General features: G+C 46.9%; 1 protein-coding gene across 5 annotated transcripts in view; it reads left to right on the forward strand.

The window, feature by feature from the left end:
* The first annotated feature begins 1,699 nt into the window (after window positions 1-1,699).
* Window positions 1,700-12,431, forward strand: part of FAR2 (fatty acyl-CoA reductase 2) — a 234,737-nt gene continuing 224,005 nt past the window's right edge. For 2 of the 5 annotated variants that reach the window (XM_019482217.2, XM_019482215.2), the window contains exon 1: window positions 9,426-9,712. The gene's annotated coding sequence lies outside the window, so the exon portion shown is untranslated. Of the gene's footprint in view, window positions 1,724-9,425; window positions 9,713-9,777; window positions 9,879-12,431 lie in introns of those variants that run through there. The other 3 variants (XM_059726691.1, XM_019482216.2, XM_019482218.2) reach the window with 3 other exon arrangements.

The raw sequence follows: 12,431 nt of genomic DNA on the forward strand, positions 1-12,431 counted from the left end.
ACAGAGTGCTTCTAAGATGAGCATGCACGTGTGGTTTGTGGTGCTGCAGACCTGTCTCCAGCAGACTCGATTAATCACAAGTCATCTGTAACATGTGTTTTGTTGATAACCAGTTAAATAGGTCTTAAAAATAAAGGCTGTACTAGATGAAGAAGGATTGATCCCTGGGTTCATGCATGTATTTAAACAGGGTTTATTTAAAAAATCCTCAGATTAGCCTTATACTGTAAAGAATAAACTGCCAAAAGCAGAATCTCACTCTAATTAAGTTTTCTCCAATGCGCTGGAATTCCAACATGTCAGAGCAGCTTCCATGCTCGTGTATAGGTGCCCTCGGCCTATGAAGAGACCCAGGGCTGCAAAGTTGGAGGCAGCAGTACCATGACTAGAAAATCGCTCCAAGGAAGAGAAGGAGGTCTGCAATGTGGGAAGAAAGCAGCAGACAGCCGGAGGCATCCTCTCAGGGTTTGTGAGTTAAGCCTTCAAGGGTTGTAAGTGAACCCTGTGTGAACTCTATTAATGTTTGGGTACTGAGTGGGCTTTATGCTGGTTCCTGAGAGTGTGGACGGCCCAGGAAATGAAGAACTCTGTTTAGCTAAAGGACTGTTTGAGCTGAGGAATCCTCCAAACCCACTACAAGATATGATTGGTATAATTCCTTCAGAATGGCTCCCTGCAAATGGCAATATGATAATGACGTTGGCTGAGTTCACCTTCTTAGGCAAATCGAAATACAAATGGATTATCAGGGTTTCTCTTTTGTCTTGAAGAATGAGGGCTGGTTCAAACAAGCTGTGAAGTCTGTGCTTCAGCAAGCCTCTAGATTGCTAAATGCTACGTTTACTGCGCACCATGTCTGTACAAGGAGCTGCCTGTATACAGTAAGCAGCAAGAGATTTTCAGTATACTGGAATTAAGGTTGCTGAGCTGTCTTGCAAGCCTCTTGGGGGAAAAATAATAAAGGTAGTTCTTGATTCTCAGACCATATGGGCACTATTAAACTGCCCTAGGAGAATGAATGAAGTTTGTTTTATGGGCTGGTATTGGAGTGGGTGGCTCTTTGGATGAAGTCTTGGTTTGAGACTAGGAGTCCCCTTCTACCACCTAGTAGGCAGCTGACCTAGGGATAGGAGAGTTGTTGAACTTGCACAGATGAAATACGTTGTGAGTTGGGTGCCCCATTTTGCTGATGGGTCAGCAGGGGCAAGGGACACTGATCCAAATACTGCATCCTAATGTTTGCAAACATGACTTCAAATTGAAGTTAAATCCTGGTTGCATTAAGATAAATGGCACTCACTGACTTCAGTGGGGTCAGGGACTAGCCTCTAAAACAGTAAACCAGAGTTTCCTGTCAGACTTGCTACTTAGACCAGGAACTACATAAGCTTTGCTCTGAGCTCAAGGGGTCCTTTCTGCTGATCCATAGCTAGTTATGTCAAAATTCCCATTATGTTAGTTAATTTAAAAAAAGAAAAAACTTTACTGTGCATGTGTGACAGGGTGTTTAACATGCCTGACACTTTTTAAGAGGGGAAGAGGCCTCTGAGTGCTAAGGTGGCAATCAAAGGAGTCACCTGACCAACAAGGGCCCAGGCTTAGGGAGGATATAAACCCAGGCCTGAGCTGGAGTGGGGAGTCTTATCCTGGCAGCTTCTAGGGAAAGAGCTCCTGAGCAGGCAGCCAAGGGAATGACTTTGGCCCACACTGAGTATGCTGGGAGGTATGTAACCTTAGGGCTGGTGGAACAGAAAATGTATGGCCTGAGGAACATCTGGTGGCTTGTGGAAGGGACTAAGGGAAGAGAAGGAGGTCCCAGCTGGTCCAGAGGGAGAGAGAGGCAGAACCCAGGAGTGGGCAGAGAAGGCAAGCCTTAGCTATACAGTGATTGATAACATCTGTGAGGCACAGACATAGGTATTGGGGAGGATGGAGTTCATGTAATTAGCCCTTAAGGAATGAGTAAGGTCACCTGTATTCATGAGGAAGAGGTCTGACTTGGGAAGTCCTGACAGCTTCTCTTTCCTGAAAGTATCATTTGTTTAAGGTGTGACAGGAGTGTAGAAAGGGACATTGCCCAAAGAGAATGAAGTTGACAAGCTCTGAGGGGGCTCCAAGGATATCACAGCCACCCTGGAGTGGGACTGTGTTACAACACAGTGTCAGGCAACGTTTGTAGACAGAACATTAACGCAGGTTAAATGCCTTTTGCACTACTTTAATGGCATTGCTGTTTGCACATTAATTCCAGCCACTGCAGCACATTCGGCAGCATAATGCACCTTATGCTCCGCTCCTCTTTCCATCTCTCTCTCTCTCCCTCCCCCCCCCCCGATCTGGGAGCCAATCAGTACCAGGACAGGGTGCGTCTCTGTGTCTCTCCACGCTTCCCCTGGTGCTGCATGAGAGCTCTTTGCTTCCCCACTCAGCACAGAATCCCCACCCAGCAGGGGGCTGGCCAGAAGTTTCTCACAAGCAGGACAGCTCTGGCCAGCCCCTTTGGGGGGGTGGGGATTCCTCACCCAGCCTGGGGCTCACCGGGAGCTCCCCCAGGCTACTGCAGGTGAGCGGAGCAGGGCAACACCTGCTCTGCTCTGTACCGGGCTGCTCACATTGGGAGCATATTTGTTTCCAACAGGTTACGTGGGTAGATGTGCTCCCTGAGAAGGCTTACTGTGCAGTAAGCCTATATCACATTAATAGAACATGTAGACACTCCTACAGAGTCTGAAGCTCCCAGATTAGAATGACAAATTGCCCATAGTCTCCTGAGTGGAAACAACTGACATGGTTAAATATTGTTCTTGACACTGGTCATCATAGTAATTGAAACAACAGGAGGATTAATTGGCTCATCATCATTAAAAAGCATCAGCATAAGTGATGACTCATAAATCAACATTTAAGGTCACCAACACTTATTGGATTTTCATTTATTTATTTATTTATTTATTTTTGCTACCAAGATCAAAGTACGCAGAAGAGACTAATAAGAATAGTTTCCCATTATATAATGGGAATAACCAATCTAACCAATCCTAAACATTTCTTATACAGAGGTACAACTCCTTGCATGCTGACCCAGTTCATCCTTTTTAAACTTTAAAAGGATGCTAATAGAAAAGGCAGTCTACAGATTCATAAACATTTAAAAGATGCTAAAAGAGGAATAAAAAATAGATTTAGATGGCTTTATAACTTTGCTGGTATAGAATTCTCCCAATATCTAATATGGGATTTTTTTTGTTGTTGTTCCACTAGGCGCTTTTTTTTTTAGTTATCAGTGTTTTTTCCTTCATATTTTGAAGCCTTGCTCACATTCTGAATTTCTTCAGCAATGTTTTTAATATGTAAATAAAATGTAAAATATACTACCTCCATTTTTTTTTCTTCAAGCTAATGTTAACCCTGTGAAAGACTTTATTATATGACCCTGTATAGTAGTAATATATTTCATCATTACTATATGGAAGAATATAGAAACATAATTCAAAATGCTTTCATTATGAGAAATTCCCAGAGGTTTAGTAAACCAATTATTGCAAACAGTGGTCATCACTATGGGGTGGCTTCTCAGTAGCCTCTGTGAAATAAACTGGTGGCTCGGCCTAGATCATAATCAATATGCTGCAAGAAATGTTAACGTAGTCAGTACTAGATTGCAATATCATGTGAGAGAAGTATTTCATACACAGACTGAACCACTTACCATAATTGGTCTGAGTCACTTCAGTAAATCCACTGTATTTTCTATTATTGTATTTCTCCAGTAAATGGTCTATCTAGGATATGTTAGTACGCTTTGCTAAGGAAGGTTGTATGGCTTTCAGATTCCCCAGACCTCTGTCAGTTAGGCTCTTTTATATATATATATATATATATATATATATATATATATATATATATATTTTTTTTTTTTTACATTTTATGTGAGTACCATTTAAACTTTAAAATAGCATATTACCAAGGAATGTTTTGTTTTGAGTACTCAACACAGGATTTCAGTTATCAGCCCTCTACTGAGGAGGTGAATGTTACATATTGACTGATGTCCAGGAGATTTGTTTTTGTGGGGGTTTGGTTTGGTTTTGTTTTATTCAAGGCTTTGTATTAGCTTCAATTTGGGGGGGGGGGGGGAATGAGAGCAGTGATCCAGGTTTGTAATGTGGGAAGAACAGTAAATAATTACATGGCTGTCCCTCTATATACCAGTGTTCCCAGTAATACGTATCATATACTTGGATTGAGGACAGACCCCTTGCTAAAGTCAAGTATTCTTTAAAAACTTCATTAAATATTTGGACAACTGGATTGAATGCATACTTAGCAAATTTGTAGGTGACACCAAGTTGGATAGAGCTGCAGACATTCTCTGGTGATTTCAGAAGATCCTGGATACACTGAAAAAATGGCTTGGAATCCATCAAAGGAAAGTCAGCAGGGACAAGTGCAGAGTCCTGAAAAACAGACTGGAAAAACCAAACAAAGCGACAAAAAATGATTAGAGACCTGGGAAGCATGGCATATGAGAAAAGGCTTAAAGAGCTAACATTATTTAGTCTGGAGAAGACATGGAGGGGGGGGGGATTTGATAGCAGTCTTCAAATACCTGAAGAGTAAACAGAGGTAACCTTTTTTTTTCTGTGGCTTTAGGATTAGGAGCAATGGCCTCAAACTGCAGCAGAGGAAATTTGGGTTGGAGATTAGGGAAACTTTCTGACCTATGAGTGTGGTCAAGCATTGAAATGGACTACCTAAGGAGGCTCTGGTGTCTCTGTTCCTGGAAATGTTCAAGAACAGGTTAGACAGACACCTGTATGGAATCATTACAGGTTTCCCTCAATTTTATGCGATGCTGCTTTCTCCAGGAACGCATGTATAAATCTAATCTCATAAAGTGAACCCACTTTATAATGTAATGAATATGGATAGGTTCCCAAGTCAGTTGCTCCTGGGGCCACTCCAGCATGGTCTGGGATGAGTGGACAAGCGGAGCCGTGGGCGGTGTGGGGCACAGCACTTGCCCCAGCCCTGGCTGCAGCAGTCCTGGGAGCTGCCCGTGCCAGCTGCCTGCACCAGGGCACAATGCAGCCCAGTGACTATGGGGAGTTGGCATCACCTGCTCCCAGGTCCCAGGGCAGTGCAGCAGAAGCTGCGGTGAATGGGGACAGGCAGAGCCCCTGGGGGTTCAGGGCATGGTGCAGCCCAGTGGCTGCAGGCAGTTGGTGCTGCCAGCTCCTGGGGCCGCTGTGGCCATGGCCCTTTCCCTTCCCCCTACACACTTGCCTTCTGGGGGGGGGGGGTGCTCTATGCTGATTTGCATAAGAGCAAATTTACCTCACATATAACAAAAATTATGGGTCTAAATAGGCTCATTGCATAAGAGCAAATTTGCACGTAAAGAGCCTGCATAAATTGAGCGAAACTTGTAATCGGAGATGATCCTGTCTTGAGCAGGGAGTTAGACTAGAGATGATCCCATAAGGTTCATTCCACCCCTACTTTCCTATGATCTCTCCTCACTCACATTGCTGATTACTAATTGGAGGGGCTTCTGTACTTAATGTTGCTCTGGGAAAACTACCTGGCAGCCTCTTCACAGCTGGTTGTTGTGAAGATCACATAAGAGCTGGCTGTGTCAGTAGTCCAGAGCAAGGCAACTATTGTTGATGCTGACAACACATCCCTAACACCCAACGATGACAGTGTTGAAGTCTGAGGGACTACAGTGCCAACATATAGTTGCAGCCAGGAGATTCCCAACACCAATCCTGTCCTAAAGAATGACCACAGGCTTGGTTCAGTAGCGCAGGCTTGGCCAGGTTTGCTGTCTACAAGGCATGGCCCTAACACACTTGTGATCTGATAGACTAGGTGTTAACATTTGTATGCCCATGACAAGGTATTGGCACAACAGCACATAGGCTCTCCTAGGCCAATGTAAAGTTCCCATAATTTCTCATTCTCGTTTATTTTGATCACTGCATAGAAGTTCATATTGCATCCCACTAATCTCAAGCATCTTGAACTGTTCTGTACTATGGGTATGTTCCACACCTAGATCTAGGTGTTCCCATTCCAGTCTTCTCAACCTGGTACTGGACCTTGTGTATCTTCCCCTCCCAACTCCTGGAAGGAGTGCACAATTGGCCTATATTCCAAGCTTTGCTTACGTAAAAAGTTCAGTGGCCCGAACTGGCATGTGATCAGGCCTACTCTGGCCAGTGCTTTAGCAAAACCTTCGTGTAAGGTGTGTGTGTGTGTGTGTGTGTGTGTGTGTGTGTAAAAATAATAAACTGATCTCTTTATTCAGTGAGGCCTACATTCCTCTCCTTTTTTTGCCTTTCCATAAGGGAGGATGTTTACTCATGATCCTGGAAAAGTATAATGTACAAACGGAAAGTATCCCAGCAGCTAGCTTCTGTTTTGAGGTTACCCACTATATGTTCATGCCCTATGTCTACTGCCTATAGCAACCAAGTAGAGCCACCAGTTCCTTCCAATGTCCTGAGCAACTCACTGGAGCAAAGTCGGTTTAAAGTGTTTGCCTTGACCCTTCTCTTCTCTCTCAGCATTGGCCAAGCAGCTGGGAAAATAACATTGTTTTAACATGGTTTCCCTTAAGCCAAGGGTGGGCAAAATATGGCCCTCGGGCTGAATCCGGCCTGCAAGGTCATTCTATCCAGCCTGCGGGGCCCCTAAAAAAAAATTTAGAAAATTGATATTTCTCTCTTTGTTTCCTGTGAAAAATGACAGGAACCAGGGGCAGTAGGACCTAGCGGAAGTTTGACCAGCTCTGGCAACAGCAGGGTGCTTGGCCTTGCCCCTCCAGTTGGAAGCCCCAGCAGGGGCTGGCAGGGCCCAGAGCAGGGCGGCAGGAATACAGAGGTCCCAGCTGGCAGGGGCTATATAGAGCCAGACCCCTACCAGCCTATACCCTGCTCTGGGCCCCACCAGTGCTGGCCCTGTGACATTGGTCCCAAGATCGTGACCAGGGGGTGGGGCACCTGTCAAGGGGTGGGGCTGCCCATGTGGTCCGCGACAGCTTGTAAAAACTGAGTAAGCGGCCCTCCGCCAAAAATAATTGCCTGCCCCTGCAAACTCACAGTAGCTGCAACTCTCGTAAGTTCTTGGACCACCTTGAACTGTTGGGTAGAATATATGCTTGCTGATCTGGGATGAATCACGGGGGTGAAACTGGCACCCAAACACAGTTTCCACGCTTAAAAGGTGTGTCTGAGAGGAAGGATGATTCAGGGGTTAGTTTGCTTGTTGGAAAGCAGGGAAACAGCTCGATTTCCCAGTTCTGTCATACTTTTTCTGTGACCTTTGATCAGGTATGGAGATCTATATTCCTATTTCATGAGCATAGTACTGAGATGTATCCTGAATTCCCTGGAAGAGCCCTTCTAGATGTCAGTCTGTGGCAAAGATTTTCAACTAGTGTGCCACAAGATCCTTTTTAAGGGTGCCATGCAACACCAGATGCCAAGCATGTAGATGCAAAATCTCAATGTGATTCACAAGATAAACCTAGAGTTTTCAAAAAGGAATCCATTGCATTAAACCCATTCTGACCTGTTGTGATCTTCCTCCGTTCTTTGTAACAGAATAATTTCTCTATTATTATTTTTCTGTAGTCAATAAATGAGTGAAGTCTTGGAGCTGGCATTTTCTTAGGGGCTCCTTGAGTCTAAAATGATCAAGAAACACTGATCAGTGGACTGCTTGTCCCTCCCTCCAGTCCTATAGAAACAGGAAGTGGGGCACAGAAGAGCCTGCAGTCAGGAATGGAACTGGAGCAATCTCCACTGGCACTTGCCTTGTTTTGAGGCTTATGCAGTGTGGGCAGCCAGTTTGAGACAGCTGGGCAAGTCTGTTCCTTCTTAGAGAACAAACTCCAATAATCATGTCATGCACCCCTTTTCATAGCCTAATTTTTTGCCAGTAAAGCTCTTGCCCAGTAGAAGTTCTGCTATCAGCTGCTGCGATCTTGAGCAGTTTAGCATGTCTTATACCTAAACCACCTTTGAATTAAGTCACCTTTGGGTGCTTCTCTGAACAAGATGATCCAGTAATGGATGTGCTCAGAGCACACCCAACCCAAGACACGTACAAGAGTGAGTGCTATATCTATTTTCATCCCATGATGAGATGACATGGCCCCTTCTGTGGTAGCAAAGCAGTTACAGCGTGTACCCAGGAAGTGAGAGACCTGGGACACATCAGGCCTATGGCTTTGAACAGAGGGCTTTGGTCTGACCAGCATAATCACCCACCCCAACCCTGTTCTTGTTTCCAGAGGCTGAATGGAGGTTTACCTAAATTCTTCATCAGTGCCTGAGTCCCTTTTTTTCCTCTCTCTCTCTCTCTCTCTCTCTCTCTGTTGCACACGCACACCCCTGATACCTGAGGAACTGATTCCCACCACCAGACTCTCCACTTCCTCTATATAAGACCGGGGAGAGTAACAGGAAGTGTCTGGGCAGCAGGGCTTTTCCTGACCTACAGCTGAAGCACATCTTGATTTCCTGACTTGGTTTGCTCCCCTCTTGACCTCCTGAGTCTCTGACCTGGCTCAGTCCTGGACTCTGCTTGCCCTCTGAATGCCTGGTTTGCAGTCCCAACCGAGTTTAGTCTAAGTGCTGAGCTGTTCAGCACTTGTTGGGACATGATATAACCCTAAGCAGAAAGCTGAGTAAGAAAGGAAGCTTGTATCTCCAGACTGGAGAGTCCTATGAAATTTTGGAGGTGTATGTGGGGTGAGCAGGGACTCTAAGGATTAGACTTCTTAACTACGTACCTAAGTCCTTTTCTGGATCTGGACCAGAACTTCTCCCCAAAGTGTGATGATGATGCAATGTGTGGTGTTGTACAATACCCCCTTCCCTCTCTAATGCTCTTCTACTTCTAATAAAGCAAAATGGTAGTTAGTGCATGAAGACTGCTTGGCCAGATTAACATGATTTAAGGTTTGTGTAAGACACGGGTGGTGTAATACTGCTTTAAAAGAGCTGGCTTCTAGAGCTGTGGCCATACATTGGAGAGACCAGAAGACAGTTCTTGCTGTGGCTGAAATACAAAAAATCTGATACTACTTGCTACAAAGGCCAAGTAGGTGGGTCTCTTTCCTTAATCCTACCTCAGCCAACCTAATAACGGTATTTGCATGTGGGGCTTTTGTAAATGAGGGAGGGGAAGGCCCATAAAAGCATATTTTAGGTGGAGGGGAAATGTTGTGACAGTGGAAAATATGAACGTCCTGGGCATGAAAGCAAAGGAGGAGCAGAGAGACAGACACAGGGCGCAATAGCAGCCAGCTGCCTGGGCCAGAAAGGGGAGCACTTTCCCTGTGAGCTCGGGAAGGGTTTAGAAAATGCTTGAGATCCCAGCCTGCCTCAGCTGCCCTTTTGGGTGGCTGGGGGGGCGGGGGGACTGCAGACCAGCCCTCTTCTCCCTGCGGTCTGTGCTTTCCTTCCTCCGCCCCACACTTAAGGGAAAGGGAAAAAAAAAAAAGCTCGAGTGTAAGAAGTGAGAGGATGAGGAGGAGGAAAAAGGAACCAGGGAAGCGCTGCTAAGCTGGCGAGGCGAGGCAACCGCAGCTGCAGCCGCAGCTCCCTCCCTGCATCCTGTCTTGCTTCTCAACTTCCCGGGGGGCGGAGGGGATCCCGCCGCCAGGCGCCGCGACCGGCCCGGCAGCTCCATGCTCTAGGTAAGGCGGAAAGCATCGCCTCCTACCAGGGCGCGGGAGCCTTTGTGAGGAGGCCGGCGCGTGCCTCGGGAGGGAGGGGCTGCTCCGGGCCGGGCGGCGGCGGGGCAGGGAGCCGGAGCCGGAGCCGGTACTGGGGTTTCCCGCTCCCCTCCGCTGCCAGAGGAAGGTAAGAGGCGGCGGGTGGGAGTCTAGGGCACGGGGGCGGGGGCAGGCGATGCCTGGCTCTGCTCCTGGCTCAGGGGGTCGGGAGACACGCCGCACGTCTCCCGCCCTGCGCAGCCTCTGGCTTCCCCTCGGCACAGTTTGGCCTGAAGTGCAGCCCCGGGAGGAGCTGCGTCCCCGCATGCCCAGTGCATGAGCAAACGGGTGGATCCTCCCTGAGGTTTCTTTTCATGCGTTTCCCCCCCCCCCCCCTTCTTTTCTTTTCTTTTCTTTTCTTTTCTTTTCTTTTTTCTTCATTAAGCATGTCGGGAGCATGCACAAAACGAGGTTGGGCCTGGCTCACTAGGTTCTCAGCCTCTTCCAGGAAGGGTGGCTGGAGTCCCACCGTCACCACTTGTGCCCAGATGTTTCCTTGAAACTTTTGTGGTTCCCAGAAATAATGGAGCTCTGGCAAGGATACAGCCCCAATTCTGGCAGCTGGGACCTAATGCATCAGAAGCTTGAGCCTCTCCTCCGCCTTCCAGAGCATGGAGGCGGCTGCCTCTTGATGGTGTCACGCAGCACTTCTGAAGCAGCACCAGGATGCAGTGCAGCGTATGTGAAATGTGCATCCCTCAGCCTTCTAATACTATAGCTGGGGAGGAGCAGATGATCAATCCCGATCTTTGCCATAGGAAACAATAAAGCTGAATAGCTATTGCTCCATCCTGTTGCTTTTATGACCCCAGGAACTTGGTGAACAGAGTGATCTCATCTCTTCATTGAGGAAGAGGATTGCAGCGTTGTTGTAGCCTGACAGGCTTTTGGTATGCTGGAAAAGCAATTGAGAACAATTCAAAATTGATGTGTGTTAATACCATGTCAAATGAGCCAGTGGCCAAACGAGCCTGACTGTTTAGGTTTTTAATCTCTAAGAGGAGGGTCAAAGAGGAAAAACAATCATGAGGAGGATGGTGAAGCTCTGGAACAGGCTACCTGAAGAGGTGGAGGGATTTCCATCCTCAGGTGTTTTTAAGGCCCAGTGTGACTAAGCCCTGGCTGGGATGATCTAGCTGGAGATAGTTGTGGTTTGAGCAGAGGTTGGACTAGACAGTGGTTCTCAACCTTTTTTATACCAGGACCTATTCATAAACATTGGTCAGTCCTGACCCAGTAAATATTTTAAGTAGAAAACAGTCCCCTGGCTCTACCAGTGCCCCTCACTCCAAACCTGCAGCCCCCCAACCTCCCCAGTCCTGCTGATGCCCCTCACTCCCAACCTACTGCACCCAGCCCTGTCTCCCAGTGTGTGGAACAGGGAATGGGTGTGTGGGGCATGGGGAGGGGGGGGCACATCCCCCCCCCAGATTTGTGCACTCACAGCAGGTACATGCTGCAGACTGGCTGGACCAGCACAGGCAGCAGCTTTCTCTGCAGCTCAGTGGGCAGGACTAAGCACAGGAAGGCAGAGGGGACAGTGAGACTCATTGCTGCCACTTCTGCCAGAATACCTGTGCCAGCCATGCTGCCAGTGGTGCGAGGAGTAATGAATGGGTGGGATCCCATGCTGCCCTCACCTTTGTCCACCGCCAGCTACTCATGCACCAGGCTGTGGCACTACCCCACCGCCGTAGCCTGGCTGCCACCACTGTCACTCCCCTCAGGCTGTCTCTCTACCCCAGAGAGGAGGTGGGATGGAAGGCAGTATTGCTTGTCCACCCTGCCCCCCTGACACATTGTCTATGCCACCCTTCCCCACTTCTCCACCTTGCCTGCGAGGAGCTGTTCATCATGCTGCCTGGCTGCCACATGCACGTGCACATGCATGTGGCGTCCCCTGCCTGATTGTCCTCCTCCTGCTCCCCTCAACCCCAAGCAGCCCTTTACAGACTGGAACTCTGCTAGCCTGCAACGGACAACCTGTGGTTTTCCCACATTTTTCTCCTTCAAAGGAGAATCCACTTTTTAAAGACTGTTGATCCATTTTTTTTTTTTAAGTTTGTAACCCTTTTATATATTCTTGTGACCCACTTTTGGGTCACGACCCACAGGTTGTGAAACACCAGACTAGGATTAGGTGACCTCCTGAGGTCTCTTCCAACTTTAATTTTCTATGATTCTGTGAAGCTGGTGGTCAAGTGTTTTTGGGCCCCTGAAGTGTCACAAATGCAGTGGGTTTTTGTTTTGTTTTGGCTTTTAAAGGAGCTTTTAATTCTGGAGTCATAGGTCTTAGCATCTTCTTTGCAGTTTATTGCACGTATCTGTACTCTAGATTCCTCATCTCCACCTCAATAATTGATGCAATGTTAATTATGATGCCAGTGTGTATCACTGTGGCTCTTATTGATTTGAAACAATTAGATATGAAATATCATTATGTATGCTGCTGAAGCCATGTGTTAGTTAGAGATAGATTGCTTCAGTTGGTATGCATGTGCTTATGTAACAGAAATGTCTGATACAGTAGCGTAGTTACTATTTAGTTAAAGCTGAATTGAAATTTGTAAGGCTAAGTTTGTTCTGGTTCATAGCTTTAATGATGGTATTTAGTCTGCCAAACAAACACAATAGCTCTCCA

This window comes from Alligator mississippiensis, chromosome 4, assembly GCF_030867095.1.
Source record: "Alligator mississippiensis isolate rAllMis1 chromosome 4, rAllMis1, whole genome shotgun sequence".
NCBI classification, from domain to species: Eukaryota; Metazoa; Chordata; order Crocodylia; family Alligatoridae; genus Alligator; species Alligator mississippiensis.